This window comes from Protopterus annectens, chromosome 16.part0 (genome assembly GCF_019279795.1).
Source record: "Protopterus annectens isolate FY-2018-M chromosome 16.part0, PAN1.0, whole genome shotgun sequence".
Taxonomy (NCBI): Eukaryota; Metazoa; Chordata; order Ceratodontiformes; family Protopteridae; genus Protopterus; species Protopterus annectens.
Genome location: NC_056750.1, coordinates 677,903,693 through 677,919,749, shown reverse-complemented (window position 1 = coordinate 677,919,749; position 16,057 = coordinate 677,903,693). Strand labels below are relative to the sequence as shown.

General features: G+C 35.9%; 1 protein-coding gene across 1 annotated transcript in view; it reads right to left on the bottom strand.

Moving 5' to 3' along the window:
- Window positions 1-16,057, bottom strand: part of CACNA1B (calcium voltage-gated channel subunit alpha1 B) — a 3,578,581-nt gene that overhangs the window by 1,504,240 nt on the left and 2,058,284 nt on the right. The gene's annotated exons all lie outside the window — the stretch shown is intronic.

Here is a 16,057-nt window from a genome sequence, read left to right as displayed (position 1 = left end):
GAGCCCCGTTCCAGCAGTCTTCGATCAGACAAGTTCTAACTGCACACTCCTGCAACTAGCGTGCAGGGGAACCTTCTCCAAAAAAAGATGGTCTGGATTAGTGCTCAAGTTATACAGCTAAAGCTAGATTCAGCAGGTCTGAATTTAGTCTATGCTACAACAAACAAGGTGTACCAGTTTCAGAAACAAACAGTTCAAATCAACAGGCACAATAAGCCTTTAACCAGAAACTCCCAGTTCAGAAGGGCAGAATCTACCCTCTCCTCCCACAAGAGTGCAGACCACACCTTCTTAATGTAAAATAACTGGCCCAAAGCCCAAGTGCTTAAACCAGAACTAATACACTTTTAGAATAACAGACACTAAGCTTTCAATCAGCAACTCCCAACTTATAAGGATGCAAGCTACCTGTCCTGCCACAACAGTGCAGACCACAAACCTTAATGTAAAACAAGTGGTCTGAAGCTCAAGTGCTTCAACCAAAGGCTTAGAACAACAGTTAAAATTTAATTAGGCTAGTAACAAGTAGTAATAAATGTAGCAGAATAAATGCAATTAAGTATTTTTAAGAACAAGCAGCAAAAGCAAAATAAAGTAATAAAGTAGAAAGAAACACAAATACAGTAAAACCAGATGAATAAAGTGTAATTAAAATTTAAAGAACCAAAATACAAAATCATGAATAAAATCACTTCATCATTCTAAAATACTATAATAAAAACACCAAATCCAGAACGAACAACTTCCAACAGGCAAAAAACTCAGACCATAAAATATTTTTAGCGCTTTCATTCACTTTATTACCGTGAACTTCTTCAGAAAAACTAACAATGAACACACCCTTTCCTTTTATACTGTTCAATTAATACATCTCAGGAAATGATGTAATGGCTTCAAACATAAAAATACCATATTTAAAATGTTTTCAAAAAACAAATAAACATTATTTTGTCTGTGCTTAAATATATAAAATCAATATAATGTATAGAATTATTTAATATGTAAAGTCCTTCTATTTTAAACTATCTATATAATAAAAAACATTTTAAATTGATGACTTCATTTAGCCCTGGTGTTTCTTCTGCCCCAAACACCAGTTGCCAAAAAGCCTCTCTACATTCCAAAGTGTTGTTTAAATCTCCCACTAATAAACCTTTGTCTACACTATCTAAAACAAAAAACTCATATTTTTTAAAATCAGAACATGAAAGTGCATGTCTGGCCAATGCATTATTTTTATCGTTCTTTTTTATGGCTAAAATGTGTTCATAAACCCTATGTTTAAAACTTCTCTGTTTTTCCTATATAATATTTTTTACATGTGACACAAGTTGCCATATAAACCACTAACTCACTATTACAATTATAATACTTTTTGGCCCAAAAGGTTTGTTTCAGATGTTCCACTACAACAAAGAAGGAATTACTCGTGTATCTACACTGCTTACAATTTGTGCAACTGAAAGTTCCTTTTTTATTTGAACAAACTCTATCTGTGTTATTGTTCTTTCCTGTTACTGATTCCAACATGTATTTGATATCAGTGGTTTTCTTGAATGTAAACTTAGGTGTTTGTCCTATGATAGAAGCCAAATCCTTGTTTCCAAGGATAATTCCCCAATTATTTCCAATGATAGATTTAATACACCACATTTCCTTGACAACTGGTATAGGGAATGCAGTGTAAAATTCTTGTGTGTGTGTTTCAGTGTTAATACTACAAACAGTTGGTGCGCCTAGTGCTAAATCATTTGAAAATAAAATAGGTTTAGCCACCCCTTTTCTCAAAGAACTGACTTCACTTTCTATTTTTTCTAAAAAATCTTGTTCACACCCTCTGTTGAGAAACAGGGATCTCAAGAATAAGAATTCTTCCATAAAAATCTCCTCTTCTAAGGTGAGTCTACTTAATCTTATTATTTGACCCTTTATAACTCCTCTTTTCATATGAAATGGATGCATACTGTCCTTATGTAAATATTGATTGGCAAAGTATGGTTTCCTATATATTTTACTTTTAAAAGTTTTGGTGATATCATCAATGCTTAATGTCAAATCCAGAAAATTTGTGTTTTTCCCAAATCCCCCAATTTTGAAGGACAAAAAATCAGTAGCCTGATTTAAATTATAAACAAATTCCACAAACTCTGCATATTTGCCCCTCCATAGGAAAAACAGGAAAACAAACCTTACTGAAATTTACATTAGATCTCAAAAACTTAGTTTCCCAATTTGCCATGACAATGTTAGCAAAGGACATGGCTACCCTTGCCCCCATGGCCACTCCTGAGGTTTGTTTGTACAAAATGTTGTTAAACTTAAAAAAGTTATTGTCCAAAACTAATTCCATTAAACCACACAACATGTTTACTTTCTCCCCTGAAAAATATGTGTATCCGGTTAGATATTCTCTCATAAATTATATTCCTTGTTCTTGATCAATTGAGGTATACAAATTCTTTACATCAAGTGTACCAAAATATAAATCAAATCCTCACTGAAACTACCATAATCCCTCAATATTTCAAGTAAATGCCATGAATCCCTGATGTAAGATTCAGAATTCTGAACCAGTGGATTCAACATGCTGTCTAACCAAAATGAAATGTTTTCGGTCTTTGATTGCTTTGCTGAAATGATTGGCCTAAAAGGTAAAACACTATAATACTTTTACATAAACATACCTGAACAATACACAATTCATTAATTTATTTAAAACACCAACATTTTAAAATACTAATATATAATTTTGACACGTTTTGTAAGCCAGCAGCTTTTAGTTTCAAAATAGGTGTGATAGTAATATGTTCAGTCAGGCTGGGTCAGACTGAAGCATTCAGTCTTAGTTAATAAATCCTCCTTTCAATCTCAGTTTCCCAAGAACTACCTCCTAAAACACCTTGGAACAGTTTGAAAAAGGAACACTAGTAACTGAAGAATTCCTACTTAAAATGAGTGTAGTTTTAATCACATTCATCACATTCATCCCCAACAAAGGTTTAAACTTGACACCCATCAATCTAAAACTTCTTCCTCTATGCTATACAAAAAATCCAGTGGGGTAACCCCTTTCATAAAACATGTGGGTCAGGTTTTCTACCTTTAACCCGAAATTAATAAAGTCTGAGCACATTCTTGCTACCCTCACAAGTTGCTCATTAAAAATGTTTTTCTTCATATACCATGGATGACAACTATCATAATTAAGTAACTATTGTAAAAAGTGAGTTTTCCAAAAATTTTGGAACCAAAACACCCAATAGTCAATGTGATCAACAGAGTGTGAATGTGTAAATTTAAGTAAGGAGGTAGTGTTGTTAATGTATGATAAAAATTGATAAAAATTGATAAAAATCAGATCTGATGAAGCACATTTGGTGTGAAAGCACCCATCTGTTATATACTTTTTACTATTTTTATTTTTTAGATTTAACAAGTTTTTTAGATTAAATAAGTCTTTTATACAGTGCTGTGTTAGCTGGTTCTTTTGTTTTACTTGCTGCTTTTGAATTTATTATTGAACCAGCTTTTTCCTACTCAGTTTGAGTCTGTTTCATGATGTGAAACCTAAGTCAATGCAGATACTTCCCACTCAGCACTGCAGTCTGTTGTTGCAAGGTTACTGACTAAAAGTCCTTTTTTTACATACATTGTTAAGTTACTAGAGTCAGAACTTAGCAGGTGGATCATGCCATTGTACAAAGCTTCAGTCTTGATGTAAAGCAACAGAGAAGGTACCAGTCTTTGTAACACTGAGATGCACTCAAGGACTTTTCTTGGACATGGTGAAGACAACTGTAAACTGAAAAATTTCTGCAAGGCACAGCAGCTGAACTGACTAAGAACTGGAAAGAGAAAAGAGATGCAAGTGTTCAAAGTACACAACAAGGCATAAGGGGATGTGCATTGTTAGATTATTATTGCACACCAAGGGGTATTGAGAGAAGTAAGCCTGTCTGGCTTGTACCTTAAAATCCTTTGGTGTTTGGTAATATCTGTACCATGCATACCCCAAGTTCCTTATCGTAGTTATAAAATTGGCATCTTTTTTGTACTGAACTGTATTGTACTTATTTTGGATTCAATGTTGCATTTAATATTTTATGTACTGCAATTATTTCTTTTGGTAATCTATTTTAAAGTAAAGCTTTTCCTCCATCCATTTTAACTAAATCATTGTGTACAGGGTTACAATTCTTTTTTTTTATCTTTGTGAAATGCTTGAAGTTTCAGGGCAGTCACTCCAAGGGCTATTCTGTCAAGCTGTTGCATGATATTACATACTCAGAATTATAAATGGGTACCAACACCTTCAAAACCTCAGACACTGTTCTGTCGGGTGAAGAAATCCACATAAGCAAGCAAAGTGCCTCATAAGCATGTATACATCTTTCAGATAACACAGCCTCAAATCAGCCCCCCCCCCCCAATAATTTCTAAGTTGATTTAGTTGATGGCATGTGTGTTGCACCCTAAAAGCATTCACAAGGGTAGTTAGTCATTTGGTGGCAAATCCCAAGAACTGAAAATAATGAAGAGTAATGCAGTCTACACACCCTTCAATTTTTATGCTGTATTATTTTATTTTTTATTATTTTTATTTGACATTTGTTAACTGGGAAAGTCTGACTTGGAACGAAGCCAATTTTCAGCAGAGGCCCGAGGAGAAATGCTCCAGCCACGTCTTTGTAACGTGGGAGGAAACCGGAGCACCCGGAGGAAACCCATACGAACACAGGGAGGACATGCAGACTCCGCAGAGAAGGCACGCCAGCTGAGAATCAAACCGGGGAACTTCTTGCTATGAGGAGACAGTGCTACAGCTGCACCACTGTGCCGTCCATATGTATTAGACAATATTATTTTTGTTGCCTCTGATTAGATTTCACATGTAATTTTCTGAGTGCTTTAATTTTATTTTAAAAAGTATTTGTATTCATGAAGTCTTGTTTCCAGATTTACCTCTTATATTAAACAATGCCTGGTAGATTGTTTTACTGGTTGTGTGTGGGTGTAATTTGTACTCGTAGGTTAGTGTGATTTCTTCATGTTGCTACACTGACTGTTTTTGCTTCATTATTTATTTCCATTCGCTCCTTCTTATGCTTCATTTACTATTTGTAGAGTTTATGCTTTCAGTTTATTTCAATGATTGTTTTACTTTACCTTATTGGCCGTGTGTTACTGCTTCTGATCATATTATGTACATAAACTTGAGATTTTACTGGTTTTGTTACTGTAAAGTATGATAAAATATATTTCCACTGTCTCAATCACTTTTATGTTTTATTATTATTACCATTTTAGGCAGACTTAATAATGTATTTGAGTTAGGTATGGCATTTGATTTTTTTTATTGATTTTATTTTTTGTCTTCGGAGTATTTCTGTGTTTGTCAGTTTTCCTGTTAAATGACTTCAAACCGGTGCCTGTTTGTTGGATTTCGAAGCCTGGGAGAGAGTATGGATCTTTGAGTGAATGTAAGGTTCCACCTGACTGCCACTAGCTTTTCCAGGTGCTTGGAACATATTTGATGCACAGCTAGCTAGTAATTTGATTTGACATTTTTTGTGCCCATTTAATAAGACATAATAGCTTTGAGAATCAACAGAAGTGAAAGAAATACTTTAAGATTTGTAAGATGCCGATTATGATATGGGTAATTCCAGCTTTGAGGGACAAAACAGCAGAGAAATTTAACCTCAGCTCTCAGGGCTGTCAGTGTTGAGATGAGTAACATTAGCTTTGGAGGACACAATGGTACTAATAACAGAGATAACTACAGGTGACAGGAAAACAATTGGATGAACTCCAGCATTCCCAGATGTTAGTCTTGAGATGGTAAACCCTGCTTCTGGGGATACCAATACAGAGAACTTTAACTCTACACTTAAAGAATACTAAAGTTGAGAGACAGGAGATTTTGGGATAGTTGTGTTAAGATGAGTACCAGTACATTTGGAGACAACCACTTCTTAGAGGCAGAAACTTGACCTTTGGTATATCAGCTTTGGGAGATGCCAACATCATGAAGTGCATGTCACTGTTGAAATGCCACAGTTGAGAAATGCGATCCCAGCTTCTGAGACATTTCACTGCTGAGAATGGTAATCCATACTTTGAAGAACATGAGCTCAGCAGGAGTAACCTCAAATAAAATTATTACAGATGTTGAAAATGGTGACCTCAAGATTAGGAAATTCCAGAGCTAAAAGGGGTAAATCCAGATTTGGGGATTATTACAGACAGGGGTAGATCCATTTTTGGTGATGGTCGAATTAACAGCAACATACCAGCTTTTGGTAAGGTCATTACTGAGAGGTCAGCATTTAGGATTACCAGTGATGTGAGGAGCACTCCACCCAAGACACCCCAGCTCTAAGAAGGGCATCCTATGTTCTATGGGATGCCAGTGTTAGCAAGTGTAGTTAAAACTTGGTGTGGCTCATACTGTTTACTGCATATCATTACTGATATTGAATACTTCAAGAACCTTTAAAGACCAACTCTCTTTTTTTTAATTTTACTTTGCTGCATCCTAAAAAATAAGTAATTTGTTATATTAAATTGAACTCCTAAATCATTTTAGAATTATTGGTGAAATTTAAAATACTATGTGCTTTATCTGAATAATGACAACCTACTTAAATGTAAAGGTGGCTGTCCAAATATCTTGTCCAGCCAAACAGCACAAAAAATGAGAATTTTGACTTACCTGCTATAAGGTAAGTAGAAGATACTAATGTAGTGCTCCTATTCCCAGGCTGAAAAAATGTGTGGTGCCAACAGTAGTCATTGATAAATGTTGACCACATTCCCAAGTCTGTACACTTACTGCCTTTTAAACCTGCTGTTACAAAGCCTTACATCATTCTAAGAGTCTAGCTGCAGATTGGGAGACGCACTCACACTTGATCTGTCTGTTAAATACCTGTCCCCACATTACTGCGGTTTACTTTAGACAACCGATTTTACGGGCTTATGGTTTTCTCAATGAACATTTCTCTTACTGACAGCCAAAGCCTGTCACATATTAAAGCTTTAAAAATACAAGTGTAAAACAAACCCTAACATTTGTTACTTGTTCACAGATTGTGCTACATTTTCTTCGGTATACATTTCTTCAGTAGGAATATGTAATAAAGTCAGTGGCCTTTTAAAACCCAACTCCGCTCAAAGGTCCTCTGGTGTAGGTAAGGACTGACAAAGTAAATGTTTAAATGCATGGCTTGTTTATTCATCTAGAAATTGAAGTTATAATCAATGGTAGAATCATAACTGAATTGTTATTCATTCATGATACAGATGTCAAGAAATACACCTCAAGTGAAGCAAACATCTCACCTAATCATAATTCACTGTAGTACATGGAGAGTTACACTGCTTCCACATACTACCAGTTTTAGAAAAATTCCAGAAGGATGAACGTTTTATATTTTTGAAAGCCGTAAAACACTTAGCACTGCCTCACAGTCATCAACCAGAAAATCTCCCTCTGATGACTGAACAGCTTTAAAATCCATTAGACACTACATTCTGACATACTTGTATGTGTGTGTACATGTGATAGCAAACTGTAGATCAACTATCAAAACTGTTTTAGCTTCTTTGTTATTGTACTGTGGTGATCTGTACAGGCCATTTATAATGCTGTAGTGCAACACTAGAGTTTAACAGTACTGAGAAGTGCTTAACAAATCTTTGTTAAACACATTTCTGAGTGAACAAGGATGTTTAACAAAGCATATTTTTAAATGTGAAGAATAACTGCAACATTCTGTTTACTAGATAGTATTTGTTTATGTCTCAAAAACACCAATTGCAAACATCCCGTTTAAGAGTTCTATAACATCTTCACAAATATTCATCTGTAGGTCATCTCTGAATGCTACTTTCTAAAATGGTAGGATACTGTAATATTCACTAAGTCAAGTGCTCTGTGACTTCCATATACTGCTTTGCATTTCTTCCATGATCATAAGTTCTTCATAACACTGCTGTGCCTTGTTTGCACTTGTATATTACCACTTGTCACCATAAATTACATGTGCTAGGAGTATAAATATTTACATTGCAAGTTAGAGGTCTGGTCATGCGTTTTTACCATTTGCTTCTGTGTGTCTTAGTTGGGCCCATCCACTTAAACATTAAAGGATATTTTAACTGATAAATGCCTTCTGTTGTGTTGTTGCTGGTACTCATACAGCAGCACAAAGGCCTACTTCATTACTCAGTGAGTAACACTTGGCTGAAACACATTTTGATCAAATGAGGTCACTGCAATTGTCTTTACTCCAAGATGCAGCATATCTAAGAGTTGAGTGGGACTAACGTGCTCCCACAAAAATATGTACATATTTTTTTTTTCAAAAAATATGCAGATCATTATCTATTGCAGTTGATAGTTTCCAGTGATATATATTTGATGGAATCTGGGTAATGGGAGAAGGGGACACAAAGCTGTCTAATGTCAGAGCTGACCTAAGTTGTTTCACCTGGTTAAATGACCTGCTCAGAGCTGTTCAATAACCAGGTCAGTAATGCAGTGTAAGTATGTGGAATGGCTATTATACACTCAGTCCAGTGTTTGGTTCAGCAAGCGACTTTGGCAGTATTTTATTTTAGTCAGCAGGAAACTAATGTACTTCAGCTGTTTGTGCAAGACCACCGTGCACAGTCACTTGGCTTTTTCACTTTTTCCTATTGCTATGTAACAAATATTATACATCAGTTCATGGTGTGTGGTGGGTGGCTTGCTCTTCTACATTTTTTGTTGCAGAGGGGGGGCTTACTCTCCTGAAATTTTTTTGTCGGTTTTGAGTTAGTTCTAATTGGTTTAAAAAATAAAAATAAAAAAAAATGCAACTCAGAAGACAAGTGATTCAAACTGGGTTAGATGAAACATGTTGCATTTCAGAATGTGGAGAGGGTGATGTAAAAGAAGTGACATTGTCCTGGTGTGGATAAACAGGTGAGTGTGCACAAGCACAGACACAAAGAAATATGGACTGTGTCAGAAGTGGTATAAATGTAGCCTTCAACAACTGTGTGGCTATAAAGAAGTATGGACTATTTAAGGAGTGAGAAATGTCAATAAAATATTGTCTGGACTTGTGTCTTAGTTTAAAGATGTACAGCATTTTGTGAATGCTGTTGATCGGGTCTATATTACCAGATCGAACCTTTAGGTTTTTGAATACCTAAAGATCGAACTCATAATATCGAAACCCAAACACCGCGAATGGCCGCTTTCACGCAGGGAAAGAATTCCCTTGGCCAAAAGAAAAAAGACATTTTTGAATCCAAATCAAGTGGGGGGGCTTCACCCACCCCAACTAAATATACCAACTCTGAGATTGTTCTACATTGGACAAAAGGGCAAAATCCGCATAACGGCCAAGGGAATTCTTTCCCTGTGTGAAAGCGGCCATTTGGGGTTTATACGTTTAGATATTAATAGTTTTATCTTTAGGTATTCGATAACCTAAAGGTTCAATCTGGTAATATAGACCGTGTTGATCTGACTCAGACTTTGGTGCATGCAAATTGCGTTTCTTTCTTACTAGCGCCATTCCACATTTTCATTTCCTATCCCTAAACCTGCCAATGGCCGAGGTGGTCCAAGCTTCAGAGAGCATTATTGAGGCCATATATTAGAAGCACAGAAGCAGCACTGAATAGCTGATGGGCTTTACTGGGTGCACTATGCCTGGTGAATCATCGTGATGCTGTTTTATTTTTTACTGCAATTGTGGTCTTATTGTTACAGGAATAACCTTTAGATACATGGAGATAATGTGTAACCCAAAAAGTGCTACAATGGTGCAAAAAGAACAAATAAACCAAAAAACACACCACCAGGGTTTCCGGACTCCACACAGTTTTATTTAACACAAATTGTTAAGTGCTTTCATCAATCCAAGTTGACTTCATCAGAACAGTTACTCATTTTCTACCTCTTCCGCCTCACATCTATGTTCAATTTCATTTTCAGAAAAGTTGCTATCATCACTGTCAGACATCTTTGTAGGTTTATTTTAGAATTTTAATCTCCCCACATACAATATAAGCAGAAGGTCCAACACCATAAACACTGAATAACCTAGGAACAGAAACAAATATCCAGGCCACCTGACACTAGCTGCAGTAGTGTCAGGTGGCCTGGGTATTTGTTTTTGTGTGTGTAATATGCTATTGCAGTGTGGTTTCAAAGTGTGCAGAGTTTAGCTGACTTGATGAAAGTGGAGTTAGAAAAATCAACTTTGCAGAGTTTTGCTAGTTGCATTAAGTAGAGCGTATAATTCTCTTACAGACTTAATGGGGACTGATCTCTAATTAGGATAAACCTCTTGCATCACAAAGTAATATTTGCTTTGCATGTCCATCAAAAATTATCTGATACTGCTTCACCTTATCTTGCATTATGGGTATTTCTCCATGTTAAGTGTGGTGAAATTTATGGTTTGTGGTGAATCTAATACAGACAGACACAAATCATATTTCACCCTTTAGCCAGTTAATGCAGACAAAAATCATATCTGATCTTGCTAAAGGCATGTTTGCGAGACTAACAAACGTGGCTATATTTATCAGTGAAGGTTGTTGTCATGCTGCCATGACATCGCTAAAACGCAAGCGATATCCAGCACAAGAGAGCACGAGACCGCAAGGTAGATTAAGGCAGTGCCCCTTGATGAGTGGACTGTTGTTCCCAATAACCTGAAATTATGCTGATATAAGGAAGGATGGTACAAAGTGAGCTGCTACTATGTCTGTTTTACTCTATGACAAAATAAAACCACCACATGGAAAAAGCACTATAGCTACAGTGATTACATAGCTGTGCTTTTTTATGAACTCTGTGCAATAAACTGTATGGGTTCATTAAAACCTCTGGTACCTTTCAAAGCCAAATTACATACTACACTTTATTGTCTCACTTACCCGTTCACACATTGTGGCAGAGTGAAGTTTCTAACAGCTTTTAAAGCTGTGCAATCTTCAGAGATAGCGGCAGCTTATAACGGGTGATTCAGATAGTCATTTATGGCTCACAACTTTTGGAGGAACCATGGCCAGCACAGCAAAAAAGTGCCACAGTTGTTTCTGCTTTGATGCCATGGGACGTGTATCTATTTATTTTAATTAAATGTTTTTTTTTCACTAGAAAGCCCACAAATGTGGGTATTTGCCACTGCATTCAGAAAAGCAGTAGCTGTGAGAGACAAGTTTATCAGGCAACCAGATATTGGAACTGGACAGACAGGTTTGCTGGGTGAGTGGGAGATTGCTGGCAACAGTGAACAACTTAGTGTTTACATAAAATAGACTTGAAATATGTTGAATAGCCATTGTTTTATCACATTACACTTTAAATATCTGAGATGTACACAGACAAAATAGCTGTAAATGCTGGGTACATACAAGGACTGTCTGAAGAAGAAAATTGCTGACTGCAGATGTTTGGTCACAGGACTAATATTTATTTATTTGTTTAGTTAAATAAATAGTCCAACTGGGTAGGAGTCGATTTACACAGGAGGCCTGGGGAAAAAAGGCACCAAACTATTATGAAAGATTTTAACAATAACAATTGACTATCTTCAAAAAAAATACCAAAAACATCTACAGTTTAAATAATTATACCAAATTTGACATAATATAAAAATATTGGTTAAGAATAGATACAATTATATTACGATTTAATAATTAGAAATATTTTAGCCAGGTTACAGAGAAATTAAAGGTAAGTTATAGTATATACAAACAGGAATTACATTGTGAAGTGAGGGGAAAAGCAGGCTTATGGTATATTTTGAGAGGAAGCCAGTGATGAGAAATTGATAGAAATAAGTGAAGAAGGGAGGGTATGGAGGTGTAAGGCATGAATAGGCACCTGTTCACATTTAGGGATATAGTTTATTCTGGAGTTCAGGAAAAACAGAGGCAGCTTTTGGCTAAGAAGTCTTTCAGAATGGTTTTGATGGATGGGAGGGAGGGTACTGACCTGATGGATACAGGTAAGGCATTCCAGGCCTTTGCAACATGATACAATTGCAGACAATGACCAGAAAATATGATAGATTTGTGGACAAAAAGAGTTTTTGGTCATTGGATTGTAATGACTAAAAAGCAACATAGCTGTTTAGAATGGTATTTAGTGCTAGGCAACCAGATGGATGCTTGATAATTTTGTAGGTGGTAAGCTGTGTGTATGTTAGTTGATAGGGTGGTTGTGACTAATGTAAGCTTTTTAGTGCTATGCAGTGGTGGATTCTGAAAGGGGTATTTGCTGCAAATTTATGCCTGGAGGTTAGTAGGGATGGGAGTGCCATAAAGAAGTGTTGGGAGGTTTTATTTGTGTTGATGAGAAAGTTTTTGGCTCTGTAAAGTATCCCTGGTTTTTGATGAGTTTTTTCCTATTCAATTTTGTATATGCAAATTGAAGTTAAAATCATCATGCACTATCATAGGCTCATAGGTAGGTACTAGGCTATCTGCCCAAGGGCATTTATAAGCCTAGCCAGAATGTGTTGGCTTTTGCCTCCCTTTTAAATTAGTTTCCTGGGCCTCATTGTCTCCTTACCTACCAGTCACCAGTATACCACATGGCGCTCTCCTTGGTCCCCTCTTCTTTAACATTTTCACCAACACCCTCTATACTTCCACCCTGGTACGATACGCAGGTGATTTCACTCTCATTTGCACACCTGTCAACACTGTACACCTCAAAAAAATGACTCAGGAAGCTTTAACAGCCACTGAAACATGGCTTCATAACTCACAACTCATGCTCAACCCAAAAATGATGAAGCTACTACCTTTTCCCCAAATCCCTCTCTCATGAGAAAACTAAATTTAAAGTCCACTCTCTCTCAATAATACAACCATTGAAGTCACTTCTCATAGCAAACTATTACGCGTGATAGTGGATGATACTCTTACAACTGACTTGCATATACAAAACTGCATAAGAAAAACTCATCAAAAACTAGGTATGTTTTATAGAACTAAACACATTCTCACTGACTCAACTAAAGCTACACTTGCCAGTACTTATCCCCTCTCCACTCCTTTATGGCGCTCCCATTCTTACTAACCTTCAGGCTTCACAAAAATTTAAATTTGAACAATGCTATAACAAAGTTGCTAAATTTGCAGCACATACCCCTTTCAGACCCCACCACTGTATAGCATTGAAAAACATAAATTGGTTAGAGCTGCCACATCAACTAGCATATACACAACTTCTTGCCACCTATAAAATTATCCAGCATCCATCTGCTTGCCCAGCACTAAAAAACATTCTGTACAACTATGTTCCCAGTCAGTCATTCTGATCCAGTGACCAAAAACTCCTGTCTGCAAGCCTAGCAAATCTGCTAGGCATTGTCTGCATTCATACAAGGTTGCTAAGGCCTGGAACTACTTACCTGTATCCGTCAGGTCTATGCCCTCTCTCCCATTTTTCAAAACCACTCTGAAAGATTACCCTAGCTAGATATTGCTCTGTTCTTGCTCAAATCCAGGATAAACTATATCCCTAAATGTGAACAAGTATCTTTTCATTTCTTATACTTCCTTACTCTCCCTTCTTCACTTGCTTCCTTACTGCTATCTAATTCTCTTCTCTGACTTTCTCTCTAAATATACGATAAGCCTGTTTTTCCCTTACCTCACTTACCTTTACTTTCTCTACAAACTGTCTAAAGTTTCTCTAAATAGTTAATAATTGTCATATACCTTGTATCGATTATTAACCAGTGTTTTTATACTATGTATAATTTGTTACAATTATTTAAACTGCAAACGTTTTTGTTTTATTTTTGAAGATTGTAAAATTCTTCTTCTTAAAATGTTCCGTAATAATTCAGAGCTTTTCTTCCCAGGCCAGTGCTGAAAATAGGCTGCTAACCAGTCAGACTTTCCTGATAATCAAATATCAATAAATAAATACAATGCAACAATTGTATAGGGAAAAGTAATATTTTTATGTTATAGCAAATATACATATACTGCATGCTTTGACAGGCATGTATGAATTTTGGATTATGTTGTTTAATTTAGGGTTACCACCTATCTTTCTTTGTGAGGGACAGTCCCTCTTTGGGCAGTTGTGCTCTGTGAAGAAAACTAAAAAATGCTAATGTCCTAAGCATTTAGGACAAAAAATATATCACAAGTTTTTCTTGATAGTTGCATAAAACAGTTATTTTGTATCTGAAACACCTAGACGTTAATGAAATAGCATAAGCAACTCAAATGTTACAAGAATAAGCTTTTATTTTGGGAAAAAAATTAAAGTTCTCTTTCTTTTTCCACGAGTATGTTTTGTTCTGCAAAATCTCACGTTTCCACAAAAAAAGTCCCACTTTTGGATATTTGAAAAGTTGGAAACTTTAGTTATCTTCTCTTATATTAGCAGATACCAACAAATAAATAAATTGCGCCATCTTACATAATTAAGTAGCTCTAGTACCTCTATTGCTTTCTGTTCCCACCCCTCAACAAACACACACACACTTCTGATAGATACAGAATGTGTGCTTTATAATGTCCCTTGTTTGCGAGCACAGTTGTTTTCTCCCTTCGTTGCAAAGTGATGTTTTAATCCAAGAAGTGAGGCATATATCTACATACATAGAGGCAAAAAATGCAGCAAAGCCATTTACTTCTTCGATCTGTGGACAATAGAACCATTCCTAATAATTCACTATGAGAAGTGACATTAATGGTTGTATTATCAAGAGGGAAGATGTTAAATTTCGTTTCTTATGACAGATGGATTTTTGAGGGGGTGGGCATGAATTATGAGTTACAAAGCCATGTTTCAATGGCTGCTAAAGCTTCTTATGTAATTTTTTTGGAGATGTGCCATGTTGTCAGATGTACAAATGAGTGTGGAGTTATCAGAGCACTGTATTAGGGAGCCTATTGTGTGAATGTGTAGTGTGCGTTGGTGACAACGTTAAAGAGGATAATATGATTTTTGTTAAGCCTGTCTTAATACAGTGTAGATACTGTTTGTGTGAAATAAAGGAAAAAGCAATTTACTGTGGCCATTATTTTTGTCATAATCACACATCTGAGGTTTACTCAGTCAACAAAGTACCTATATCTATTGGATGGGGTGGAGTGCTATCTGTAGATGAAAGTATATTGCTCTTTTTTCATCTGCATATTTTAAACAGCCATTAAAATGTGTTTGCAAGACTAGTGTCCATGTGTGTAATGTAAAGTTGCAATACTTTAATGTGGTTACAATGACTACTATTTATTTATGAAAACAACCTTGAAATACCCTTAAAAACCTAAAAATTAAAAAGTCATTAACATTCAGAAGCCACAAAACACTTGTATTCTTATGGGGGACATTTACATATATTCTCTGGGCCCCCACTACAGGGAGCTTAAGGTATTTAACTCAGTGAAGACCCTAGCTTGGTTGAGACTTTTTGCAGTTTTTACTAAATACTTTAATACCAGTGACCATATACTGTAAGTAATGTTTCACTGCATTCTGTAATATGAATGATAGCACAGCAGTTAGCGATGTTTCACTACAGATTTTAACAGAAGTCACAGTATAGCAATTAGTGACATTTCACTGCATTCTGCTACAGATGGATTTCAATGACAGTGAGTTTAACTATATAATGCCAAAATGTTTTCTGGTACATGCCACTCACTGTGAGTTTATATGGCTCAGTATGGAATGGACATTTACGTATTTTGATAGTAGCAGCATATGTGAGAATAAGCCATACTTTTGTTAATGTTTAGAAACCCCACGTTTAATGTACTACTTTAATGCATATGCATTATATTTATATTATTTAGTAATCAGGCTGAATTACTTTGAGATAATTTTGTAGAGCTTCTCTACTATGATTGCCTGTAAATTGTGTTAATTCTTCACTCTCATGTAAACCATATGCAGAAGCAGTTTCCCCTTCATGTACATGAGTATGTAATAAATGTATAAATCAGCTTAGACATGCTAATACTAGCAAAGCTGCTTTTTACGTAGCTCATGGGAGCTCAATGCTCCTTGCTA